General features: G+C 38.3%; 1 long non-coding RNA gene across 8 annotated transcripts in view; it reads left to right on the top strand.

The window, feature by feature from the left end:
* Nucleotides 1-24,093, top strand: part of LOC121076840 — a 247,404-nt gene that overhangs the window by 217,526 nt on the left and 5,785 nt on the right. For 7 of the 8 annotated variants that reach the window (XR_005823746.1, XR_005823748.1, XR_005823749.1 and 4 more), the window contains one exon: nt 23,521-23,604. This is a non-coding gene — a long non-coding RNA (uncharacterized LOC121076840). The remainder of the gene's footprint in view (nt 1-23,520; nt 23,605-24,093) is intronic. The other variant, XR_005823750.1, reaches the window with a different exon arrangement.

Below are 24,093 nucleotides of genomic sequence, written 5' to 3'. Positions count from 1 at the left end.
AGTAGTGGATTCTAATTTTTGTCTCATATTGGGCTTTCTTTTCTTTGTTTTCATTGTGTTTTCTTTCTCCCTTTTCAAGTGTTCTTCACTGACACAGTCTCTGCAGTGTAACCTCCCTGACTTCTGGTCAGGATGGGGTGACTTTGCTTCATTCTGCCTTGCCTGTTATGTGGCCATTTGTTCACTAATGTCGAACATCTACTGTGGCATGTTAGGTCAAGCCATAAGAGGTAGGCTTCTTCTGATACTATCTAACACATGGAAAGTGCCTGTCCTGTGGAATGATTATAGCAATCACAGCATTATAACATCTTCCTTTATATCAAGTACACATTATTGTGTGTGTGTCTATAAGATCTTCAGTGAAGCATTTTTAAAATGGCTCTACACCTGAACTTTCTGACTACTGCATCTTGTTTATCTTTGCCTGCGAAGTCCCAGTCTATATCTTGAAGGCACAGATGCTCTACAAGATTTTGTTCTTGCTCTTGGGATTAGAATTTATAATTTATCAACTGACATACTGTTCTTTATCACTAGAAAAAAAACTTGTACAGAAACTAGCTGTTATATTCAAAAGAGGAATGTTACAAATCAAGGATATCTAAAAGACTAGACTAGGCAATCCAAAAAGCTTTTCAGCTTTGCACCAAGTGACTAATTGTTAAAATACATTGAAAAACATACCTTGATTTTAGGTTTTGCGGAATACTTTCACTGAAATTTTACTTATCCAATGGTACGGTTATAGGTAGTAGATTGAAAGCGCTAATAACTGCAAAAATCTAGAGAACCATGCTGAAAAATCAAGAAACATTAATTTTGTGTCATAAGAGAAGTGCTGTGCAAATAAAATGGTATTTGACCCTTAGACAGTGACACTAATTAGAGGACTTTTAGATTAGAGGACTTTTAGATTTTTATGATTAGAGATCATGTGCCAATTTCACATATCTGGGAAATACTGGCAATTGCATATAAAAGGGCACAGTGCATTATTTTAAAGTTTATATACAGAATGGAAACAGTGAATGTAATGTTTTTAAGTCAGTTTTTATAGCTTGTCATATAGCTCACAAGCAAAAGCAAAGAAAGTTAAAATTAATTTACTCAATTCAAGAGATCAAGATTCAAGAAAACATGATTTTGTTCTTTTATAAAAACTACAGAGAAAAAGATTTAGACTTGTAGAACTGAGAAAGAAAATTACTCTGGGCAAAATCAATGAGACTATGCACAAGGGAGAAAGGGATACTCAGCATGAGTTAAGGGTTAGTAGAAATAAGCCTTTAGTGTGAAATTCAATCCTCTGCTAAGTACCAACGCAGACATATCACACGAACCAATTAAGGACCATTTAAGAGTGATGTACTTTTTCATTAAGTGTCTCTTAAATGTAAGACTTGACTAGGTCCCATCAGTCAAATATTCACTTAAAGGTGACCAATAAAGGCTGTGGAAAAGCTTTTTCTTTAAACTACCTTTTCTTTGACTGGGAAAAATCTTTCTGAGAAGCTTAAAAACAGTCTATAGTAGGAGGTTAAAACAGTCTGTGATGTTGCAAGTCCCTAGTTTATTTAGAATGTAGAGATGCACTGAATTTTGCCCTGGAAAGCTGAAGTGCCTCATAGAACAGCTTGTGACGAAAGAGTAATTGTTTGCTTGATCATGAATTAGCCATCCCACCTTTTCATATCATCATTTAACTCCATTAAGTTTAAGGGTTATACATACACAGTTTTAATGATCTCACATACAGATAGCAATGGAATATGCAATGATTAGTGAAGCAATAATCACATAAAACATTATCAATTTCATCACTATTATTTTTAATTACATCCATTTGCAGCATTCAATAGAAAACTGGATCACAATTGGATATGCATTTTTAGAAAATAAATTATTACCAGATAAAATTATTTGGAGAGGAACAAAACTCCATGAAAACAACATTGTGTCTTTGTGGGGTATTCTTAAACAGCAACAACAAAAGAACAACAAACAAACAAACGAACGATAAATAAATAAATAAATAAATCAGAGAAAAGGCTGAGTTTCTAGTGAATCAGTATAATAACCAAAAGTCTGGAAGTTCTCATTTATTTTAGTTCTTCTTTCATGACATCATGATGATATGACAGTGATCCTTTTCTAGAGATTTCCTTTTTCCAGAACAGCTGTTTCCAATTTTGATCAAGACAATTGGAATATAGAACTGGCTATCTATGAAAGCTCATAAGAAGGCAGCAAAGATAGTGAGATGTACAGTGAGATTTACGTAAAAAGAACTTCAAAGAGGATAAAGATTCAGAAGGTATAAACTGAATCTCCTTCAGATCATTTACTAATACACTGCTGAGATTCTCATCCTAGGGTGGTTTTGTTTGGGAAGAGTAGGAAGCAGTGGGGAAACAGTTCACTGTTCAGAATGGGTATTTTCTTCATTGCACATCTCAAGGAAAGAAATACCTCATGAAATTAAGGGACAGTGAATGTAGAACAAATAAAAAAATATATTTTATGTGGAAAATAGCCTATTGAATTTTCAATAGTATACAGATAATGTGTCCATATGTAATGGGGCTGGGTTATGTTTGCTAGTACTATTTGTAGCTGTGATGATACAGATCATCAAATCTCATGTGTCAGAGAAATATGATGAAGAGAGAACACTTCCTTCTTTTTCCTACTGTCAATTCATAGTCAGATGTTTTATGGGTATATAAAGTAGAGACATAAAGTATGAGAGGAGCTGTAGAACAGTAGATGGACCCATTGTGACAAATTCTGTATTACTTGCTCTTTGAATATCCAATCCAGAATGCCCACTTTTGCCAAACTGCAGAAAATATTTCTATTTTAAGGGTTAGTTTGGACAAGCAAAGCTGAAAAATGTTAGAACCAAAATAAAACTATGGAGTAGAGCTAAGTGACCCAATAAAAATATCTTAAACTTTTTTTTTTTTTTATTTCTATGACATCTAACTTACAGGGCTGTAGTTCCAACGGATTTCAATGATTCCTTGTGACTTCCATTACTATAAAGGAGAGATCAATCATTGCACAAAAAGGCATTTCCAGTTGAGATTTTTCTGTCTCAGTACTGTGTTACACAGGTTCAAGCACTATTTTCTCATTTGTCACTTTTTGGTCAAGACATTCTCTGTAAAAGATTCTGGAAGAGTTCTGTCACATTAATACTTTCCAACTGAAGGCACCATTTGCCAGAGCATATATTCAGTGTCACACTCCTTAAAAGAATTGCTTTTGGCATCACAGCCTAATGGTATTACAAATCCTGTCACAATATCAGTAGTGAAGTGGTAAGAGAGTTAGAAATATTAGAATGGTACTCCATAGTCATATAACTTGGCAAAGAATAATCTGGCTCTTTTCTTCCTCATACCAATAAAATGTTGTCAATCTCAACTCTCCTGATTTACAGTCTGATTGGAAGACCACTGGAATCAATCTTCACCTGTCCAAGGGGAGCAAAGAATTTTAATTTAAGCATTCCACCGTGTTCAAGTAAGAAGAAATTAGAACTTGATGCGTAAACTGAGATCAGTAGCAACATCACTTGTTTCAGGTTTAGCAAAGAAGTAAATCACCTTAGGTAAAGATTATTTTGGACAAATTGTAAAGCAAGATCATGTAATCCCACAGACTCCACATGGGCTTCTGCACACTCAGTACAACTTGTCAAAAAGCCAACAAAGAAAGCAAGAATCAGTGTCAAATTTGACCATATCAGACTACTGACTGCAGCCTGTCACATAGCTCCACCAGATAATTGGATAAAGAAATATTTATTTTGAAATAAATATTTATTTAGTTCTTTCTACACAATTCTGAAAACCAAGCAAGAAAATTTCCAAGACAGCAGTAGCTCTAGAAAGTTTACAGAATTTCCTAAAATTAAATGGAAATCAGAAAAGTATATAACCTCTAAATAGAAAATAACATATTTATTCCATTATCATTAATACACTTTTTCATAATTACAAACAGATAAATCGCGTTGTTAATATAAGACATTTAAATTAGCTGGGGACATGAGTCATTCAGCTGCAGCTTGTACTTCCTAATTCTCTGTGGATGTGTTCAACTCACAACAATCTCACCAACTGATGCACTTTTTCACTCAGTTAAGTCCATTGATTTTGCTGATCTGATGGAGGACACATTCAGGTGGTATGCATACCATTTCACCTGACATCTTGATGTTCTCAGTAAAGACAAATAAAGACCATACCATATGATGTCCTGCTCAGCAATAAAAGGGGGGGGGGGGGGGGGGGGGGAGAGAGAAGTGGAGAAGTGGAGGACTCCTGTCATGAAAGCATTGGTCTTCCCAAGCAACTGCTATGTATATTGAGGCTCTGCTTCCCAAGAAGAGGCTGAACATCACTTGCTGATGGGAAGTAGAGAACAGTATTTCTCCTTTTTTTTTTTTTCTGTTTGGCCTTTGTTTTTTTGTCTTTCATTAAACTGCTCCTTAATTCAACCCACAAGCTTTCTTTTTTTCATCATATTTTCTTCCCCTGTCCTTCTGAGGAGGGGTTTGAGAGGGTGGATTGGTGGTGCTTAGCTGCCCATTGGGCATTAAACCAGTGCAAGAATTATTAGTGAATTCAATCTATTATTTAATACTATTAGTTGGATTTTAATTTCAGATCTTAGAAAAAAGTGTAAGCTCTTTGCAACAATAATTTTTTGTTATTATCCACTCTGATGCTACCCTGATGAGGCAAGAATTCCACCGCATTGCTGAAGCAGCAGAAAATCATTAGGAACAAGTAAGCATAGCTAAAATGAAAGAACCTTAAATATATTCAGACTATTCAATCATTTCTGATTGATTAATCTTTAATTACCTATTTTTTATTATCAGTTCCTTTAAGTAGACTGTGTTAAATCTTTACTAAAGAAAAAAATAAAAGCAGTGATGGAAATAAAACAGTTGCATCGTGCAAGATGCAATTAGTCTTCTTTCTGTAAAGCCTTCAGAAAGCTCAGTGGCTCCCTGAGGTATATTTAAATATTCTTTGATGAATTTTCTTGTGTCATGCTTGATTGTGTATGTCACACACCTCTAAAGAACATGTACAGTGGGAGCAATCACTCCTCCTATTTAACTGTAATACTGCTTCGTTTATCATAGAGTAATGGAATGGGTTGTGTTGGAAGGGACATTTAAAGATCATCTAATTCCAACCTGCCTGCTGTGGGCAGGGACATCTCCCACCAGACCAGGTTGATCGAAGCTCCATCCAGCCTGGCCTTAAGCGCTTCCAGGGATGGGGCATCCACAGCTTTTCTGGGCACCTGTTCCAGTGCCTCACCGCCCTCATAGTAAAGAATCTCTTCCTTGTGTCTAATCTAAATCTACGTTCAGTTTACATACATTATATCTGCCCAACGACCATATTTAATACAATCCTTCAGTGAAAAGCTTCTTGTCAGTCTTCTTGTTGTGGGAAGATTGTTATCTACAAAGCAAGCATTCATTTTGAATGTAAGGAAAAGATAGGGTCCTTTATTTGTCAAAGTAGCATGTCTAAGTGAATGCAGAAGGCTGCAAACAATTCTAGTCTTTTTAAAGACCCTTATTTTCGTGTGTCCATGTGGTGTCAACAAGTCACTAAGTCAAAAAATAGATGTAGTCGTATGTTGGAGTCATGGAATGTCCCTGCAAATGTTGGGCAGCATCCCTGCTGATGAGAGTTAGTATAATCCTTCCTTTACTCTGCCACTGCATTACTCATTACAGTTCACTTTGTATCACTGCTGTCACCTTAAATCATCTCTCCTTCCTTAGCCTTCACATGATTTTCACTGTTCTGTTGTTTATTTATGTATTTATTTTATTTGTTTATTTGTATGTGCAATATCAACACTGTAAGCCTGGCTAGTGCTATAAAGAACTGACATTTCTGCATCCTCTTGATTTTAGGCACCTGGAAAAGAGAGGACTTTTAACTTTTTATTAAAGGATATATTTGAAAGAAATGATAAGAATCTCCACTAACTATAATAATGTGGAAAATTTTAATTTTGGCCTGTGACATATATGTATGGAAATATATGATAATTACTGCTTGCTTTTCAGTAGTGTTGGGATTCTGGTGTCCTTGGACTTTCTTAAGACTAGCGTGAGCTCTGACAGGCACAGGCCATTTCACCCACCGTGCTACATTTGAAACCTTCCTTCCTATTCCCTACAGTCTTCTTCAGTGATGATTCTGTCTCACCTTTACCTTTTCTGCCCATCTTTGCCCTCAGTCCAGTCTCATTCTTTTCAGTTATCCAGGATCCATAGGACTCTCTGGTAGTATCTTTCTTCTTGACCATTCAGACCCTGTCTCTCCTGTACTCTACAGCCTAATTCCCGTTTCTCTCAATTCCTTCTTCAGTCTCTTTGCATGGACTTTGCACAGCTTATGTCCCTAGAAAACTTTTTATCCCTCTCTAATCAAATAGGGTAAGTTGTTTCTTGTTCATAGAAATGGTTGAACTTCTCTGAAATTTTTCTCTCTCTTTTTTTTTTTTTTTCCCTGAATTTTTCTGAAATCAGCCTGAGTCTTGGAAATCTCCTAGAAATTCTCAGTCTAAATAGTTCCTGTTCTGTAAAGCTATGAGCAACTGAAAACACAACTTTATGATGGTAATCATTAAACTTTAACAGGACTTTAACAGGAGACAACCTTTTTGCCTTCCCTTTTCATCTGTGCCAAATCATATTTTGACTGAAATAGCCTATTCTTTTTACCATAAAAATTATTGAGAGCATCACTGGTCATCACTATTCATGATCTTTCGCTGTGCTTTAAAACATTTGCATAAGAAACTGATTTCAAAATATAGATGTTATACATCCAAGTTTACACAAAGTCTAGTAGAGAGAGATAATGTTTAAATGGAGGACTGGGCAAATTTACAGTTTTTATTACTATCAATACATCTTTTTCTTTTAACAAGATGGGGGGGGGAAGTAACTTCTTTGATGTTAATTCTATTTTTAATTAATTTTTAGGGTCATGAATTAACGTTACTAGAAAGTGTGAAAACTGAAGTTTCACTTTGACGCTGTACATTACAGTTTAATGATCTAGACTTATTTACACCTAAATGAGTTTTTTAATGGTCTAATTAATAAAATATATCAGTTTGCCTCTTTAAAATAAGCCACTCTGAGGGTAGTATTTTTTAGTCATTTCAAATGCTTAATAAAAGATGAAAGCCTTCCATTATTTTCGGTGAGTACTTTTCTAACACGCTGTTTCATCTTAACACTCAGAAGATTGGACTTCACATTCAGAATAAATTCAAGTTGGGATGAATTAAATTTAAATTTAAATTCAGGTGAATTTCACCATTTTGTGTAGAAAAAAAAATAAAGAAATGTTTAGATCTTGCTAAACTTTTGTATGAGGAATTCTAATTCCCAGGAACTCTTTTCAGAAAAGGATCTTACTTTTCCTGTTGGAGTGCAAAAATTGTGAAATGAGAAATACAGTCTTCTCAGCACTGAGGAGGATGAGCCCTCTGTTTCTCTTGGCTGTTGATCCAAACTTGATCCATGGCAGATCAAATGCAGTTCTATAGGTTTGACTTTCTTAGGAAAGTAATTATGAAATACTTTGAAATGATTTTTAAACCTTCTTCCCAGCTGCTTTATCTAGGATTCAATTTACATTGGAATAAGACAGTCTATTACTTCTCTGAATGTTATTATCTGTTTTTTTGGAGGCTTTCAAGTACTTTGTTGAAACAAATTTTACCCCCTTTCATAAAGAGCAGAAAGTTAGAATATAAAATGATTCAGGACTTGCCCAAAATCACAGAGAAAATGAGTGACAGACCCAATTCATTCTTGGGTGATTCTTATTATTTTGACACAGGTTAACATTTCTGAAGTGCAATAATAATAACTTATGTAAGTGGCAAATTTCAACTACAAGAGGACCCCTACTGGTTTCCATGGGGCTGCTTGTATGAATCAAGTTGAGCATTCAGATAAGGTATTTGCAGGATTAAGGCTTTACATACAGTGGAGAGTTGAACTTTAAATAAACTTTAAATAGATTCCCAATCCTTTGTGCTTCCCATTATCCTGTGTTGCCTCTCACTCTTGAAACAGGGCATATCAGGCAGCTAGAAGAACTGAGCAGACAACTGGAAGGGAGAAGGCTGTCTCCTATGAATTAAAAAATCTAAAGTCTGACCCCCCAAATCATACGCTTCAGTTTCAGTAACTTTCATAGCTTTGATATCAATCCTGTGATTCTATTTTGGTTTGTCTTCTGATTTTTGAACTCCTGGGGTTGGCTATACTGACATCATCTCTAAATTTGGTGGAGAGAGAGAAAGGCAAGCATTGTTAGGGTGAAGAAGCCTGAACAGCAGCAGCTGCTGATCTGCTCAGTCAACACAGTCTATTTTATCACACGGCTTGAGATCGAAGGTTTCTCAACTATATTTTTAGCACATTAAGTAAAAGCTTATTTGTCTTTTGACTGAGGTGATTATACCCTTGGTGAGGTGCTACTGCTTGTTCTGCAAAATAATAAAGACTGTTAATTTTATGATAAACTCAGAGGTGCCAAATGAGTATCACTCAAACCTCTATTATTTTACATTCATAGTCAGAATGTTCAGAAAACAGACCTGCATATATGAAGTCATGACCATCTCTGCTTTAACGTCCATTGCATCTGTTACAGAAGATAAAAAAAATAAGTTACTTGAGTCTTCCGTTAGGGCTGGAGAGCTATGCAATGTAAATAAATAGTAATGTAGAAAGTAGCAAGATCCCTAATATCAGAACAGGGGATACTTCTCTTTATAAGCTCTACCTCAGTAATATTTTTAGCTTCTATCCCTTAGAGAATGGATTTGTGGCAAGAAATACAGTATGTTAACGGAATTCACTGTCGTCTAAATAGATCCTGCACTGTTGCCAAATGGAGATAGGGGCCATGAAGTATTGTAGACCATAATGAATCCTTCAGTTTATCATCAGTGGTAATTTGGTAGTTTTGTGACAGACTGCTGAATCCATGCACCTTGTGAACCCACTGCCTATAACTTGTTCCCAGATATTTCTATAGAAAGAAAAACGTATCTACAACAGAGCTGTTGCTACATGGCACCATCCGATGCCACACAGAAATAGCAGTGTGCTAGTGCTGAGTACTGGAAGCAATCTGGCAGCCATAGCACAGAGCTGCAACTGGGTTTATTACTCTGATAGAATTACAGTATTGACATAATGTTCCTACTTTCAGTATCAAGCTAATTTGGAGTTATCACAATATGACACTGTGTCATGCCGTATAGATGCGTATCTGGTGAAATGGGACCAGAGAGGGGAAATCCTGGCTCCCACTAGAGTCAGTAGGAGTTTTTTATGTTAGTTGGGTCAGGATTGCACCCATGGTCTTGTATTGACTTGGGGTCTCCCACCTACATAGGGGTTCATCCCACAGCTGGCATCATCACAGTCTCTTCATTGTAATTCTTTGTACCATCTAAGTTGTTTTGCAACTGTTATGAGCTGAAGAATAAAAGATAAATCTCTGGCATGTCTTGTCCATTTAGACAGAAATGTCTTTAGGAACAAGGACTGCCTTTTACTGTCTGTTGCTATAGTGCCTAGCACAATAGGGGCCTGGGTCTTAGTTGGAGTCAGTGCAGTATGCTCATCATAGTAATAAATGTTCCTGAGGAGACAGAAAACTACAACAGCTACTCTGTAATGCACTCGTGCGCCATAATGGGATAAAATAATTTGACATACAGAGTAGTCACATTATGTACGTAATTACACCTTGCTATGCAAAAACTTCTCAGTCACTAAAAATAATCCTTCTTGTAGCACTGATGATCTTGCAGTAACCCAAATGATTTTACAGATCCCCAGGCTCTCTCTTACATATATAAAGATACCGTAGTCACTAACACACCACTGAACTCAGGGAAATGCAGCTACACAGGAGAGGAAATGCAGAAAATATTTAACAGCACAAGAGCTGCAAAGCAGAATGTGTGCTTAAGGAAAAAAACAAACAAACAAAAACTGTTAACACTGCGGAGTGTATTTAAACAAGTAGGAAATTATCCACCTGGATGAAATTTGACAAGAAGATCAAACTTACATTAACCCATTTCATCCAAAATGTGTCACATCCACCTGAATAGTGTCCTACCAGTGAAAACGGGCAGAAATTTTCCAGTAAGAAATGCTTGATTATAAAATGATGAGTTATTGAAAACAAAAAGTATTTCTCAGGAAATTCCCTGAACCTTTTTTTTTTTCCCCCCGCCCCAATGAACACAGGCAGGTCTCTATTATTTGTTGCTCTGCAGCGCAGGAATACGTATGTTCACATACCTTCTAGGTATCTCTGGTTGAGGTGGAAACCCTGAATTTCTGAGGTCTCTGACTCTTGTTGGGGCTTATGCAGTTTTGACTCCCCTCTCCACAACAAAGAATTTGGATGCCTTAACTACTGCCCCTGTGGAGGTGGAAGCCTGGCAGTCCTGGGAAAGCTTGCCCAGTAGAAGCTCATTCTTTTGTATCCCCAGCACTGTGCACTGTAAATACTGAGAATGCTGGTTAAAGTGTCAATGTCCTTATTTTGAGCTTCCTATTAGTAGGTAATAGATGATAAACGAACAACCCCAGGAGCCCTGAGGATCTCAAGTCTGTTGTGTTCATAATGGGATATTTCCCGGGCTCATCCAGTATTTATACAATTGGTTCCATTTTTTCAGACAAAATAATCAGCATCAAAACAACCTAATTTTTCAAATGCAAATTTTTTAGAATTGTAGTATTGTTTATTTTCATTCAAAACAGACATGTGGAACAGAGGTCTTGAATGTGAGTGAAAGCAACTCCAAACACTGTCTGGGGAATTAGTGTTCATTCCTCAGAGCAAGTGCTTCATATGAATTGATAGCATCATTCCAAACTTGTCTTAATTGGTGGTTTACCATCTGAGGTGGCTTCAGTTAATTTCTCTTATCCTGTGACATTTGGCATATCCAGAATGGGAGGCTGATAATGACTGGCACTTAATTCTTCGTAGTATATAGTAGGAGCCAGTAAATGTTCTATAACCTTCAGAAATCCCACTTTTTAACTGTGACATTCTCTGTTTTATAGTATGAAGATGTGATGAAGCATTTGTACACCATGCTCAGTCATGGTGTGTGCAGAGTTCAGAGCTTCATGACTATGTTACACAAACTCTCTTCCTGTGCATGCACAGCTATAATCTTTCCCCATGACAGAAACATTGAAAATATTTTGTATATGTTTATGTTTAAGATACTCCCTGCTACCCATAAAACCAACATCCCATTGCATCAGAATTAACAGCTGTGGAAGGACTGAGCACAACTGACTGGCGCTATGAAATGTCACTACATTTACATTGAATGGTTTTCTGCCCTATGCTGACATGGAAGAGAACTAACAGCAATTTAGATTAACGGATAGTTGTGAGTGCCCCATCCCTGGAGGTGTTCAAGGCCAGGCTGGATGGGGCCTTGGCCAACCTGATCTAGTGGATGGCATCCCTGCCTATGGCAGTGAGTTGAAGTTACATGATCTTTAAGGTCCCTTCCAACCCAAGTCATTCTATGATTAACAGTCTCTGGTATTCATTTAATTAGTATGAAATTTGCTCTTCATGTGGTAAATCAGAATAATTACAGCTCTCAAGTACAGCACACCATTAATAAATATTCAAGAACAGTAATAATTCACCAGAAATCTGTTGTGAGAAAATTTTATAAAAAATAAGAAACATGTAGTGCCTGTGTTAGTGTATACTTAAGAGCAAGGGTGAGCAAGGCTGCAGGTTGATGTCTTGAACCTTGTAATGTCCATCCATGTAGACTAGATGGAATGACAAGCCTGTATGCTTGTCATGCAGGAGCTGCTTTTACAGGTCATTTGTAGGAAGATTTCCCTGGGATTCTTGTACCAGGGCACACCTTGCTTGACAGTATCAAAGAATGCAAATGAATTCAGTACTTGCATAGGAAAGAGTACCGAGTATTGAATACCCAACATTAACCTTCTGGCTGTGGTAGGCCTACTCCTATGTGGTAACTGTTTGCAGGATCAGGAATATCCCCACCAACTGTTTTGCAAAAATTATAATAAACAGTTAATCTTGGAATTATTCCAGCAGATCATGCATGGGGAGATCAAAAAAGAAATGGTGCTGGCATTGTTTTTTTATATAACAAGTGAGGTGTCAACACTGTGCACTGATTGGAGCACACAGGTACCTGACAAGAGATGTAAGGTGTATGCGGAGGGAAAGAGAGAGGGAAAAAAAAAAAAAAGTTTGAGACGGTATTTGTTTAAAGCGAGAAATCCATCATGTGGCTTTTTTAAATGAGGATAAGACTACTCTCTCCAGCTGCATACAAATGGGAAAGCATCTCGCACATTAAAATGGAACTGGCACTTTCAAGTACTTCACTCAATATGCAGAAAATGATACTGGATGTTGACAGCTTTTCTTCAAAAAGAAGACAGCTGTGGGGGTCCTTTTATTAGATTGCATAAAGAATCCTGAAGTGAAGTTTTCCCAAGTAAATAGGCAAATATTCAATAAAACAATCAAGTGCTGTTTTTATTTTGCTGTTCAGTATGAAGTTTGTTACATTTCCTGCAAATAATACACAAAACAAACCCTTTTTTTAGGACTGTGGGAAGTACTCACATATGACAAATGGTGATTGGTATATAGATGTGCTGAGCTGGTAATGTCTGTGTTCTCCAGAGCCTATGAATCATCTGACAGTGCCAGTGTGATGTCAAAGTAGAACAATATTTCCCTCTTCCATTCAGGAACTTCCTGCCTTCTGCCCTAGAAACAGAGTGGAAAAATCTCCTTAAAAATAGAAATGAGCCACTGTGAAACCACAAACACTGTCCATTCCCATCCTCTTTCTAGTTCTCAGTATGAACTATATATATTGTCTATATTCTTATACACGTACCCCAAGCAGTGAGCCAAATCCTGGATTCAAACACTCAGAATTATGTACTCACTTCTAGCTAATTTGAAATTGCATTATCCCCACCTCTTGTTGGCTGGGATCAGACTGGCAGCTATCCCTAAAGGTAAACTCATTAAGGTTTAGATGCAAAGTGACTCTTAAGGATGGAGTTTGGATCAGGAACTGCCTCCTCCATGTCCTAGTTAGACAATGCTGAAAAAACTCATTCTAAAGTAGTTTGGAGTTTTTTTGAGTCTTCTCCAAGAACAGAGGGAGACGTTTGGGAAAAGAGTAGTTTATACTGTTGAAAATGATGGTTATGTCTTTCACCAGATATTTATGATCTTTGTGTGAGCATCTGGGACACCAAACAGTTAATATGCAAAAAGAATTAACTGGGATATTACAGAACATCAGCAAAGACATAATTTTGACAGGTGAAACATGGAGATGAAAATCATCCTAGCAGTTCTTTATTTCCATTTCCACTCAAAAGACAACTTCCCAGAGATGAAGTACTACTCTGAGAAACGTCTTCGCTTTTCTTATACTTTACCTCTCACAGACCGAACACAGGCCTTTGCCTTTCAGAGGAGGAATGCTTCTTCCCTAAAACTTTATTACCTAACTTGTTTTTTCCTATCTTAGTCACTTCCTGGAAATCAAACACACCAGAGGTTTCTTCGTTTGTTTTTCCATGTTTGCTTGCAGAGCTGAAGTTAGTTAAACACCAATTACAACTTGGATAGGTGACAATGTAATGCCATTCCTCTTCAGTCCCATTTTTCAAGTCTTGGTAATGTACGTCTTAATCACAGTGACTATTAAGTTATCACATGGAAAGCCAAATATATTAAATATATTTGCTATTTCACAGTTAAAAATGATTGCCATTGAAGAAAACTAAAAGGAGTGGTGAAACTGATGTACTGAGAGGGTTTTGTAAGTCTCTGCAAAGATACAGGAGCACATTGCATAGGGCAATGCAAGTTATGTCTGCACCTGATAGCGAGGGAGTCAGACACCCAGTTCTCATTTGAAAATCCTTGCCTAGTTCTGAAAATTCATCCCATTTTGACTCTTAAAAATGTGTTCTTTGTTCCTCACTTTCATGTTTCTGGTAGAAATGAGAGGCTAAAATCATCTTTATGGCTTGGCCCTTGACAAGTTTTTCCACTGGCTCATTCTCTATTGCCTTGTGAAATACAGACATCTCTCTTTGCCACAAAGACCATTTGAAGCTTACCCCATTCTCCCTAATTAGCTGACCTTTGCGTCTGACCTCCATCAGCACTTAATGAAGGGTTATTCACTACCTTAATTAGCCAGCCCCATGTTCTCCATCAAGTCTCTCCTAACCTCTTCCAGCATGTCTACACAAGGCCCAGCTGTTCAGCCATAGCTCAGCAAGGTGCAAACTACAGTTGTTTTTCCCTGACTCACTTTCCTCTATTCCTCACCTATACCCCCAGAGCTAAAAAGGGGTTGGCCAATTTATTTCCACCTTATTGACTCTTATGCTGTATTTTCATTGGGATTTCAGTGACACCTGGGACTTCTCTGTGCTAGAATAGCATAAATGTTTCATAATGTTAATACAGAGAAGGAAGGGGAACAAGTAGGAGTCAGGTTGCCCACAAATGTTGAATAATGGGACTAGAAGAAATGCTGTAAGTCACTCTAAGCTGAAAGCTTACATTAACATCTCTATTCCATAATTACATGGTATACTCAACGGCTCTCAGCTTTGGTGGGCATTGCACAGTAAAGATGCATTAGAGTAATTATATTGTAATGACAGAAGATCATGAGTTAAAGATGTTGTGGATCCTGTTAGTATACACATCTGAAATTGTTTGGAGCTGATGTGGGAGGTGTATCCACACGGAATTTGATAGCACTGATATTGTAATTAAAACTGAGGAGATGGGGTTTGTACTTATTTCCTACTGCTGCCTGAGAATATTAATTAGCTCATGTAACCACCTGACCCTAGCAATAATCAGCTCTGTTAGATAAAGCAGGAGGGAAAATGTGAATTGCCCACTAAATATTTATTAAGAAAGCCGAGATGAAAACAGCCCAGTAGTAATGGAGAACAGAGGCTCCTGGAAGCCCAAGAGCCTCCTCCCTGGTGGAAGGAAGAGCAGAATCCTTCCAGTCTCCTCCAGTCTCTGCTCCATGGAGGCCAAGGGCATTTCTTGCACCACACAGAAGACAGAAACACACCTGGTTTGCCACAATGAGAATCACAGTCTGTAGAGGTCTTAGGTTTCTGAAGACAGCTGAGACTTCTTTTTGTTGCTTATATTCCTGCCTGCACAGGCTGTAAGGAGAAGAGGTGACCCCAACAGGTAAAAAATGTAGGTCTGAGCTGAAGAGCATCCCTAAGCTGGGACGCCCTGGATAGACCTATGTGACTCCGAGGGCTTCAGAATCACCCTCAAAGAGAAGGGAAATGATTATTTCATCACTTGCAAAGATGGGATGAAGAAGTACACAGGAAAAACCTGCATCTCGTAGCAGGAAATCCCCTAAGAATTAAACTAAATAGAACTGAAAAGTCTATCCTCAAGTCAGCATGCATGATAAATGCCACGGCCCAGCAAAGCCTCTATCTGTAGCTTAACTAGTTGGCTCTGTTTCTCTCTGTTAGGTCCTGGTCTTGTTTGCTGCAGCAGCAGTCTTCCTAATGGTTTCCAGATAAGACTCATTACAGAGTTCATGTTTTTGTCCTTCTCAAAGCTCCCTCACCTCTTCCTATCACAATCCCCTCCCTAGTCGTGAGGATTCGATCACCTATGGTATGTAGCCTTTAGAGTCTGTGTGGAGGGGCAGGTTGTGTTGAAAATATGGTGTGTACCTTATCGCTTCAGGGTTGGATAGGCAGTAATTCTCAGAAAAGGTGGTAGAGCACGATGCTGCTGTGCGCTGGTGCCTTGCTGCTGCTCTGCTGGAGATCTGTGAGCAACAATAGCACTGCGAGTCCTCTTTCTTCTTTTCTGACAGCACCGCAGTACCTGTATCTTAATCAGTCAGTGTCAGGCAGTGTCACAGGCTCCGAATGCTTCTCTAAGCAAAGCACAGCACAAATACCTCCCTGCTGCTTGTAGCTTAGGTTACCATTACTGGACTAAGCTGCCCGATGTAACAGTCAAATGCTCCAGACAGGCCGAATTCTTCAGCTGCACTGGCACCGACACGTGTTCAGAACAGGACACCCCTCAGCCCTGGGCCAGACAGTTTCTGTGCTCTCATGACTCACTGCAGCTGCCACCACTGCCACCCTGCTAGCGACAGCGTAGGCCGGAGGCAGAGCTGCTGCCGGAGAGAGCTGACAAAAGGAAAAGATCATTGTGGCTGATGCAATTTCTGTCACGTATGTTACAGAGAAGGAGGAAATCATGTCCATTTTATATCAAAATATTGCATGCCCCTCAGGCTATCTAATTTGTAACTTGCCTGACTGTCATGATTTAAATCACAAAGGATTAAGGGTGGAACCTACCCAAAATGAAACAGTGACATAAATAAGAGTTTTAGAGGAAACAACAGAATAGCTGACTGTAGGGAATAATTGCAGCTCCATCAAAGTTAGAGTGGTTTACTGTTCCCAGCAGTGAATCTAGCATCAAAGGGAATCCTAAACCTGAAACCCTTGGAAAGAAGTGGGTTATCAGCAGATACAAGCTGATTCATGTAGAGAACAAAGTGAACATTTTGCGAGCGGGACAGCCTGACTTTTCCCAACTCAGTGGCAGCGTGCTCTTCCCTGAGCATGGAGAGGTTAAGTTTGGGCCTTGAGGCCTTTTGCCGTGTAAACACATTTTCCTCAAGGCCCTGTACCATCGAGGTATGAATAAATGGGGCTTTATTTTTAAAAGATTAAGTAAGTTACATCTGTTCAGAGGATTCTGCCAGGGAATCCTGGTTTTTCCAAGTTGTCTGTTAGGTCCTGGTCTTGTTTGCTGCAGCAGCAGTTTCCAAGTTTCCAAGTTCTATAAATTAGACCTGTGGTTTTAACACAGGGATCTGGTAAACCTTGTTCATCCATGGACACTGAATATTTACAGCAGCTTTATTAATTTTTTGTGTTTAAATGCTTTTCCAAATGGGGGCCAGCAAACATAAATTTCAGCAACTTGACGTTCTGTTTGTTGGTTACCACTCTGTGGGCTCTTCTGAGACTGTATAGACCTTTGTTGTGTGTTGAAGGGAAATAATTGGTTACTTGGAGCTCTATCCTAGGTTTAATTAATGTGGAAATGCAGAGGAATGATGATGACTTAATACAAGGTGTTTTGACTTGCCTGAGTCAGTTTCTGCAAAGAGGAGAACCATCTCCATGTGCAGAGGAAGGTGTTCTGCGTGGTATTTGTGTCTTGGATTTTCACTGACAATGCTCCTTCTATCCTCCTGGCAAACCATGACCATTTCACCCCTTCCCAGGGCCAGGTTAGGAGTGTGGCTCAGCATAGAGGCATGTCTGCCACAGCATGGTCCAGCACTGCAGCAGATTGTACCTGTGCCAGTATGATGGCAGCTGTAAGATGTCTCCTACCACACGTACACAAAAGGATGCAGAAATCAGTGGTACTTTTATTGCATGCATAAGGTTATTCACCATTTGAGCTGTTGCAGGGTTGAGACCTTGTTTAGAAACTAGAGATTCAGTAAAAATAGTATATTCAATTTTCTTTTTCAAAATCTTATACAGATTGTAAATTGGAAATGAGAGAGAACACAAAAATGTTTAAGTACTGCATATGCAGACGCCTCAGCTTTAGTAAAATGTTATGGTTTTATGCCTCTATCTTGTAATTCATTTCAGCTGCCCCAGAAGTAAAGACAGTGGTGTTTCAGGGGCTGATTGCAGAGGTCATAACCTTCTGCACACAATATATTGAACAATTCCATCATTCCTGCCTTCAAAGTGAATTTAGACTGACATAGCAGAATAGAAAAAACGCTTAATAAACTATGAGTTTTATTGCACACACACACAGTCTCTTAGGTATGCATTCAGCAAAGACCGAGTATGACACTAAGATAGGTACACTAAAAAAGGCAATCTGTTCATATTATATCACCATTCACCACACTGAGTAAAAAAGCTGTTTTCACTTATTCTACTATTTATCCCGATCAGCTTTACATTCATTAAGAAAAACAAACTTGTTATGCAAAGTGATAAATATGAAATTTAAGTGAACAGATCTTTTAGGGGTTGTGGTAGATGCAGTGCACTATGCCAAGTGAGGGATTCAGGAGACGTTGCCCTGGCAAGCCTTGGTCTGCGTGCATGTCCTCTGGCGAGGAGAGAAACTTTCCGCTGCGCTGCCCCTCCAGCTTCCTCAAGAGCAATGAGGGTGAGTGCTTCCAGGGGCCAGCTCATCAGCCCAGGTGCTGAATCAGCCCAAGAATTTTTAGCTGCAGGGGAAAAATGGATCACACCAGAGGACTTTCTCCTTGAAGAGAACTTCACCCTGTTCTAATCAGAGATGCAAATTTCTGAGGTACTCTGGGCTTCTTTAACAGTTCTCAGCATTTTATTGCAATAAGAAATGGAAATCACGGTCATGCTCTTTTCATCTTAGGCATAACCGTTAGTTAACCCTTTGATGTGATAAAATTTGTAAGGGAAATCCCCCAGGCTTTCATCCCCTTGAAAAGATCAGTGGCAAAGCTATCCAATACATCATGACCTGTCACTACCACACTCTCCTTCATAGTACCCCCTACGAGAAAGAGAAGGATTAGTATCCCTGATTTCTACATGAGCTACTGAGCTTTAAGAGATTTAGACCAAATTCACCAGGACATCAGAGTGCCTCAAAACTTTTGAGACCCTTGAGCCCAGCTGACCTTCTAGAATTCAGGACCAAGGATGGGAAGGAAAGCCTTAAATGCAGGGCTTTCATGCCTTAAATGTTGATCATAACACAGAACCATTCTTCCACTGTAGAGAAGTTCCTCACCATAAATAACTCTTCATTATCATCACTTGCTTGCTAATTGCTTTTGCTTTGCTGCCTGTTTCATTATCATGTTGTACAACAACTGCTATCTTACTTTTCAGCCATATGTTGTCAGTCATATTTTTGCTTCCTGTCACTGCATTATTGTCAGGCTCTAAGCTGTTTATGACTCTCTGAAATGTGAAATTTTGGTCTTGTTCAGTTTTCAGCTAACCCTGCTGCTTAGATATAGGAATATCACATTTACCATACAGAGAGATTTATTTAAAAGCCAATTGTGAATTACACTGAGGAATCTGCAGTAAACCATGACAATAAATAATGAGAGGATGTTTGCCTGGAGGACTTCTCCCTAATGAGGTTTGGTCTTAAACAGGCATTCTGTTTGGAAATCAGATACTTTTGTTTCTTGAGATTTTTCATGTTTCTCCCTATTTAGTAGTGTTTTCTGTGAGATTTTGTTAATAATTAACCATGGGGTCACTAATGGTTCACATTACAGGAAAATGTGTGACTATGTGACTATGAACAAACTGGGGGGGGGGGGGCGCGGGGAGGATATTGTTATATATAGTTCCAATTTCTGATATTTATTTATTTGTTTGTAACCTAAAAACTCTTAACAAGATAGTGCAGTTGTTTTGGAAGTAGGCATACCCAACTGTGCTTAAAAACATTGTGGACAGTTGTTAATTAGAAAATATTTTTAGGGTTCACATTTCTTCAGAGAAGAGTTTCTACTCTGAGGTGCATATCTTTATGTTGGTACCTTATTGATCCTTATGTAGGATCTGTTTTCAAATGAACTTTTCTCAGTGAACTCTCACTTCTGTAACTGTGACATTGCCAGTAGTTGGCCCTCCAAAACCTGCTTTCCTTCACACACGCCAACCTTGTTGTCTGCTCCTCCAGTTACACGCAGGATCTATGGGGTAATGGCAGCTAGATGGATGAAAATGTGCCCCCAGTATTCCAAACCTCCATCGTTCTGTGAGGCCCACAAGAATGATTTTGCAGCACCATATTTTGGGCAAACTCTATTATAAAGAGTTACTCATAATGCCAATGGAGGTTTATATGATGCATGCAAAGGACAAAGAGTATCTATAGGGAATGGTGCATGACTTACTACGTTTGTGAGAGGTGGGTGCAGTTCTCCTGACTCTCCTTGTAACCCTTGGCATCACATACCATGAGTCTCTAAATTAATTTCCTATCTATTAAGAGTAGTATACTATTTCCTTAAATATTGGTACAAGTAAGAACATGAAACACTTTTTACTTGAGCGGTGGGAGGCATGAGAGTGGTTACCTAGAGACCTGTCCAGTTCATTGGGCCTAGAAAGTTATTTGCTGGATGCATCTTGGACTCTGGAGAGTAGGTGGAGAGCCTGGTGATGGGATTGGAAAGTTACCAGACTCCAGGATTCTCTTGTGGACAAACTCCCATCAATATTAAAAGGTAGCTGAAACGTATAGCAGGCCACAGTTACCAGAAAGTAATATCTATGGCAGATACTTTGGCTGGATCTTTCAGACTAAATTAACCTGCACCCTGATTTTGAATAACTATCCAGGATCCCTAGATGAGATATTTCATCTCTGCTCATTAGCAGCTCATTCCCACACTGGGCAGAACTCTCCTTAAAGTAGAGCAAAAGAAAAGAATAATATTGTCAGACTCCTAAATTAATAAAGCTCTCTCCTGATCTAAAGCAGCCCAACCATTTACTTACTGCAGTGAGCAGCATGTCCTCAAGTTACGGAGATTGACAATGGAAAAATCTCTCTCTTCACCTCAGCTGCACATCTGATAGCCCTTAGGCAGAAGCAGGTTTGAAAGGCTTCTAACCAGTAGCTGCACAGTGTCTGGTTCTTCAGGTAGCGTACAGTTCAGCAGCCAAGTTAAAAAAAAATGCATCGTTCTGTTCCTCCTTGCCTTCGGCAACATCTGCTTGTGTGACAAAATGAAAGCTCAGTAGTTCTGCGCTTCAAAAACTAGTTTGATGTCTGACTTATATTCAGAGTGCTCGGTAACTCTGTGCTTTGCACTCACCTAACTGTTTTAATCTCTCACAGTGCAAGCAACTTGATAAAGTGATAATCAAACAAAAGATTGATAGAGGATGTAGCAAGCTTAACATATCCCTCCGATTCTTCTACTGTGGAGTGATAGATTCTTCAAGAAGAAAAGAATTCCCCTAGTGGCTTCATTGTTTTCCAGGCATCTTTCTAGATGAACTTCTCCAATGGTAAAATCATTACAAAGTAGAAATACAATCTCTCCAAGGGCTAACTTGAAAACCTAGACTAATATAAAGAGCTATATCACAGTAAGGAATCCTATAGGCAAAACAGGACTTGTGACCAGCTTTATAAAGGGAAGAAATGGGAGAAAACATTCCATTAGGAGAGTCAAGCCAGAGTATTATTTTTGGCTGCCTTATGTTTTTGGAGGTTACAAAACCAAGAGCTCTCCAAAAGTTGGAGCCCAAACTCTAAAATGAGGACCCCTGAACGTTTTGAAATGTGAGCTACTATCTGTGTTGTATTTTTGAAAATTGAAAGGGAGTGCTGAGAACACTGATGCTTGGGTATTCTGAAATTTAAACCTGGAGCTGGTTTCAAATTTTACCTTTCAATGGCAGATGCAGTATTTTCTGCTTCCATTCCTTCAGAGGTTGTTGTAGGGTGCACATTACATGATGAAAAAGGCTATGGTGAGAATGACTAATTTTTAGTCAAAAGAAAAGCAAATTTCTTTTTGAAAATGACAGTAGTTAGCTTAGTTAGAGATTTACAGTGAAAGTTTAGCAACCGTACAGAAGTCTATGTGAAGTACTGAAAATTAGAGACATCTGAAAGAAATACTATTTGCTTTCATCTTTCTTAAGAAAAAATGCAATTGCAGTCAATTATATTTTAATTTTAATATTGGCTTATAACTATAAGACCACTTTGAGATTAAAAATGCAGTTTACCCTAACATTAGATAAAAGCACTCTTTGCCTAATTTAGAACAACAACAACAAAACTTAAAAAATGCATCATTCAAGTTGGAGTGAATCTTACAGTCATCTGTGTAGCAAACAGAAATAGTTAATGACAATGTAATATAATACACTTTTTTTTTTTACTTTATTATAATCACATCAACATGGAAAAATCAGTTTCTAATTTAGTTTTAATCCTTGTACATATGGAAAATTTTTGATGTCTGAAATCACAGCATTTCTACCATCTATAGAGAGATTGTGACGTTTCAGTGCCTTGCAATAAGCATAAAACAAACTCAAAACGACCATGCTTGGTAATTGTACCTAAGTTTAAGTAAATAGTAAAATTATACTAGATGAATGTCAAAGGTCATCAGAAGGCTTGAGCCATGCACTAAACTGTGTAGCATGACACTGAGTTCCTTTTCAGAATGGTTGCTAAACGTATGGCATATTCCTTAAAATAAATCTATAAATATAAATACATATGATTTAAATCCCAAAAACCTAAACTACAAGAATTACGGGTCATTGAAAGAGAAAAGAAAAAAAAAAAAAGGCCAAATACTAGACAGAAGTGGCATCAGGGGAAAGGAGAAATAAGATGCTAACTTTGTCACTAAACAATACACACTCCCAAAAAGCCTTTGCAGGAAATGTCTGGCTTGCTTGAGCAGCCTGAAGTTGATAATGAGACATGGATGAATTAAAGGTATTGGTGAGCCGTCGTGTTACCTGCAAGCATGCAGGGCTCTGTCTACCTTCCTTCAGCATTTTTTGGGAGTGAAGAAGTAATGTCTACCTTGTGTAACAGCTAGCCTGGCAAACGACTCACACTGTGCCTCAAAGATCTCTCTTAAATCTTGTCCGTGTAGCTGTTGCCTTCCTTTTTTATGCAATCAATGTTACACTGCTAGGAACAAAATGTGGCCTCTTCTGACACTGCAGGAGTCACTGATTCCATATAGGTAATTATGACACAATATAATTATTTTATAATATATAACATTTTTATAATAATTATTAATATTCATAATTATTAATTGAACATATAATAAAAATTATATAGTCTTCATAGCAATCATTATATTATTATGATATAATTATATTACCTATAACTACCTATGTTTATGGTATATATTTATTGTAATTGTATTATGTATGATATACATACATATTTGATGTATGTACATTTTAATGTGTGTTCATATTACTTATACTTTATATACAGTTTTTTATATATATATAAAACATATATTCCATAATTTATATTTATATGCTATATTTATACTTTATATTATATGCTGTGCATGAAATAGGTATCGTATTATACTATATTATTACATATTTACTTAAATTTTAATATCTTGAGAGAGAGGGGGAGAAAATGACAACACAAAGGCTATAGGTGCTTTTCAGCTACTTGGGTGGGTTTGTGGGGAGAGGAGGATGGGTGTTAAATTTCATCTGTGTTTAGTTTTCTTTGTTTCTTGCCTTTTTTTTTTTTTTTTGAGTCAGCAGTAGCAGCTGCTTCTTTGGGCCCCAGCTAAGGCTGATGCCAGGAATGAGCATCTCAGATGTGAAGTGTTTGACATTATGTAAGTAACGCAGAAGCAAGTTAACTCTAAAAAGCAAGTGAATGCTGTTCTCACAAGCTTTTCTTTTGGTTGGTGCTTTTGGGATGTTTTTTGTTTGTTTATTTAAAGCACAACTCACCTTGACACCCAAGTTCATGTAGCTCAGCAGCACACTGCTATAGTAAAGGCAGCCAGCACCTGCTCTGCAGCTCCCGGGGTGCAGGGAAGGGGGTGCTGGCTTTTCACTGCCTGCAGCACCCGGGCAGCCCCACAGCGGAGGTAACGCCCCGGCCCCGGCTGAAGCAGTCGCCCTCTGAACGTGTGGTTCAGCCATGCCCCAGCACGGCAGCCGCGCTCTCTGGCTGCTTCCCTTGCACAGAACAGGACATCGCTAATAAGGAGCAGGGTTTTGATGCTGCAAAATTTTCCATCTGTTGTTAGGATTTATAATTACATGCAGCTCAGTGTGCACCTTCAGCAATCTGTAATTGGTAGGCATTTGCCTCATTA

Source organism: Cygnus olor, chromosome 12 (genome assembly GCF_009769625.2).
Source record: "Cygnus olor isolate bCygOlo1 chromosome 12, bCygOlo1.pri.v2, whole genome shotgun sequence".
NCBI classification, from domain to species: domain Eukaryota; kingdom Metazoa; phylum Chordata; class Aves; order Anseriformes; family Anatidae; genus Cygnus; species Cygnus olor.
Note: the sequence above shows the minus strand (reverse complement) of the source record. Positions and strands in the feature narration are given on the sequence as shown.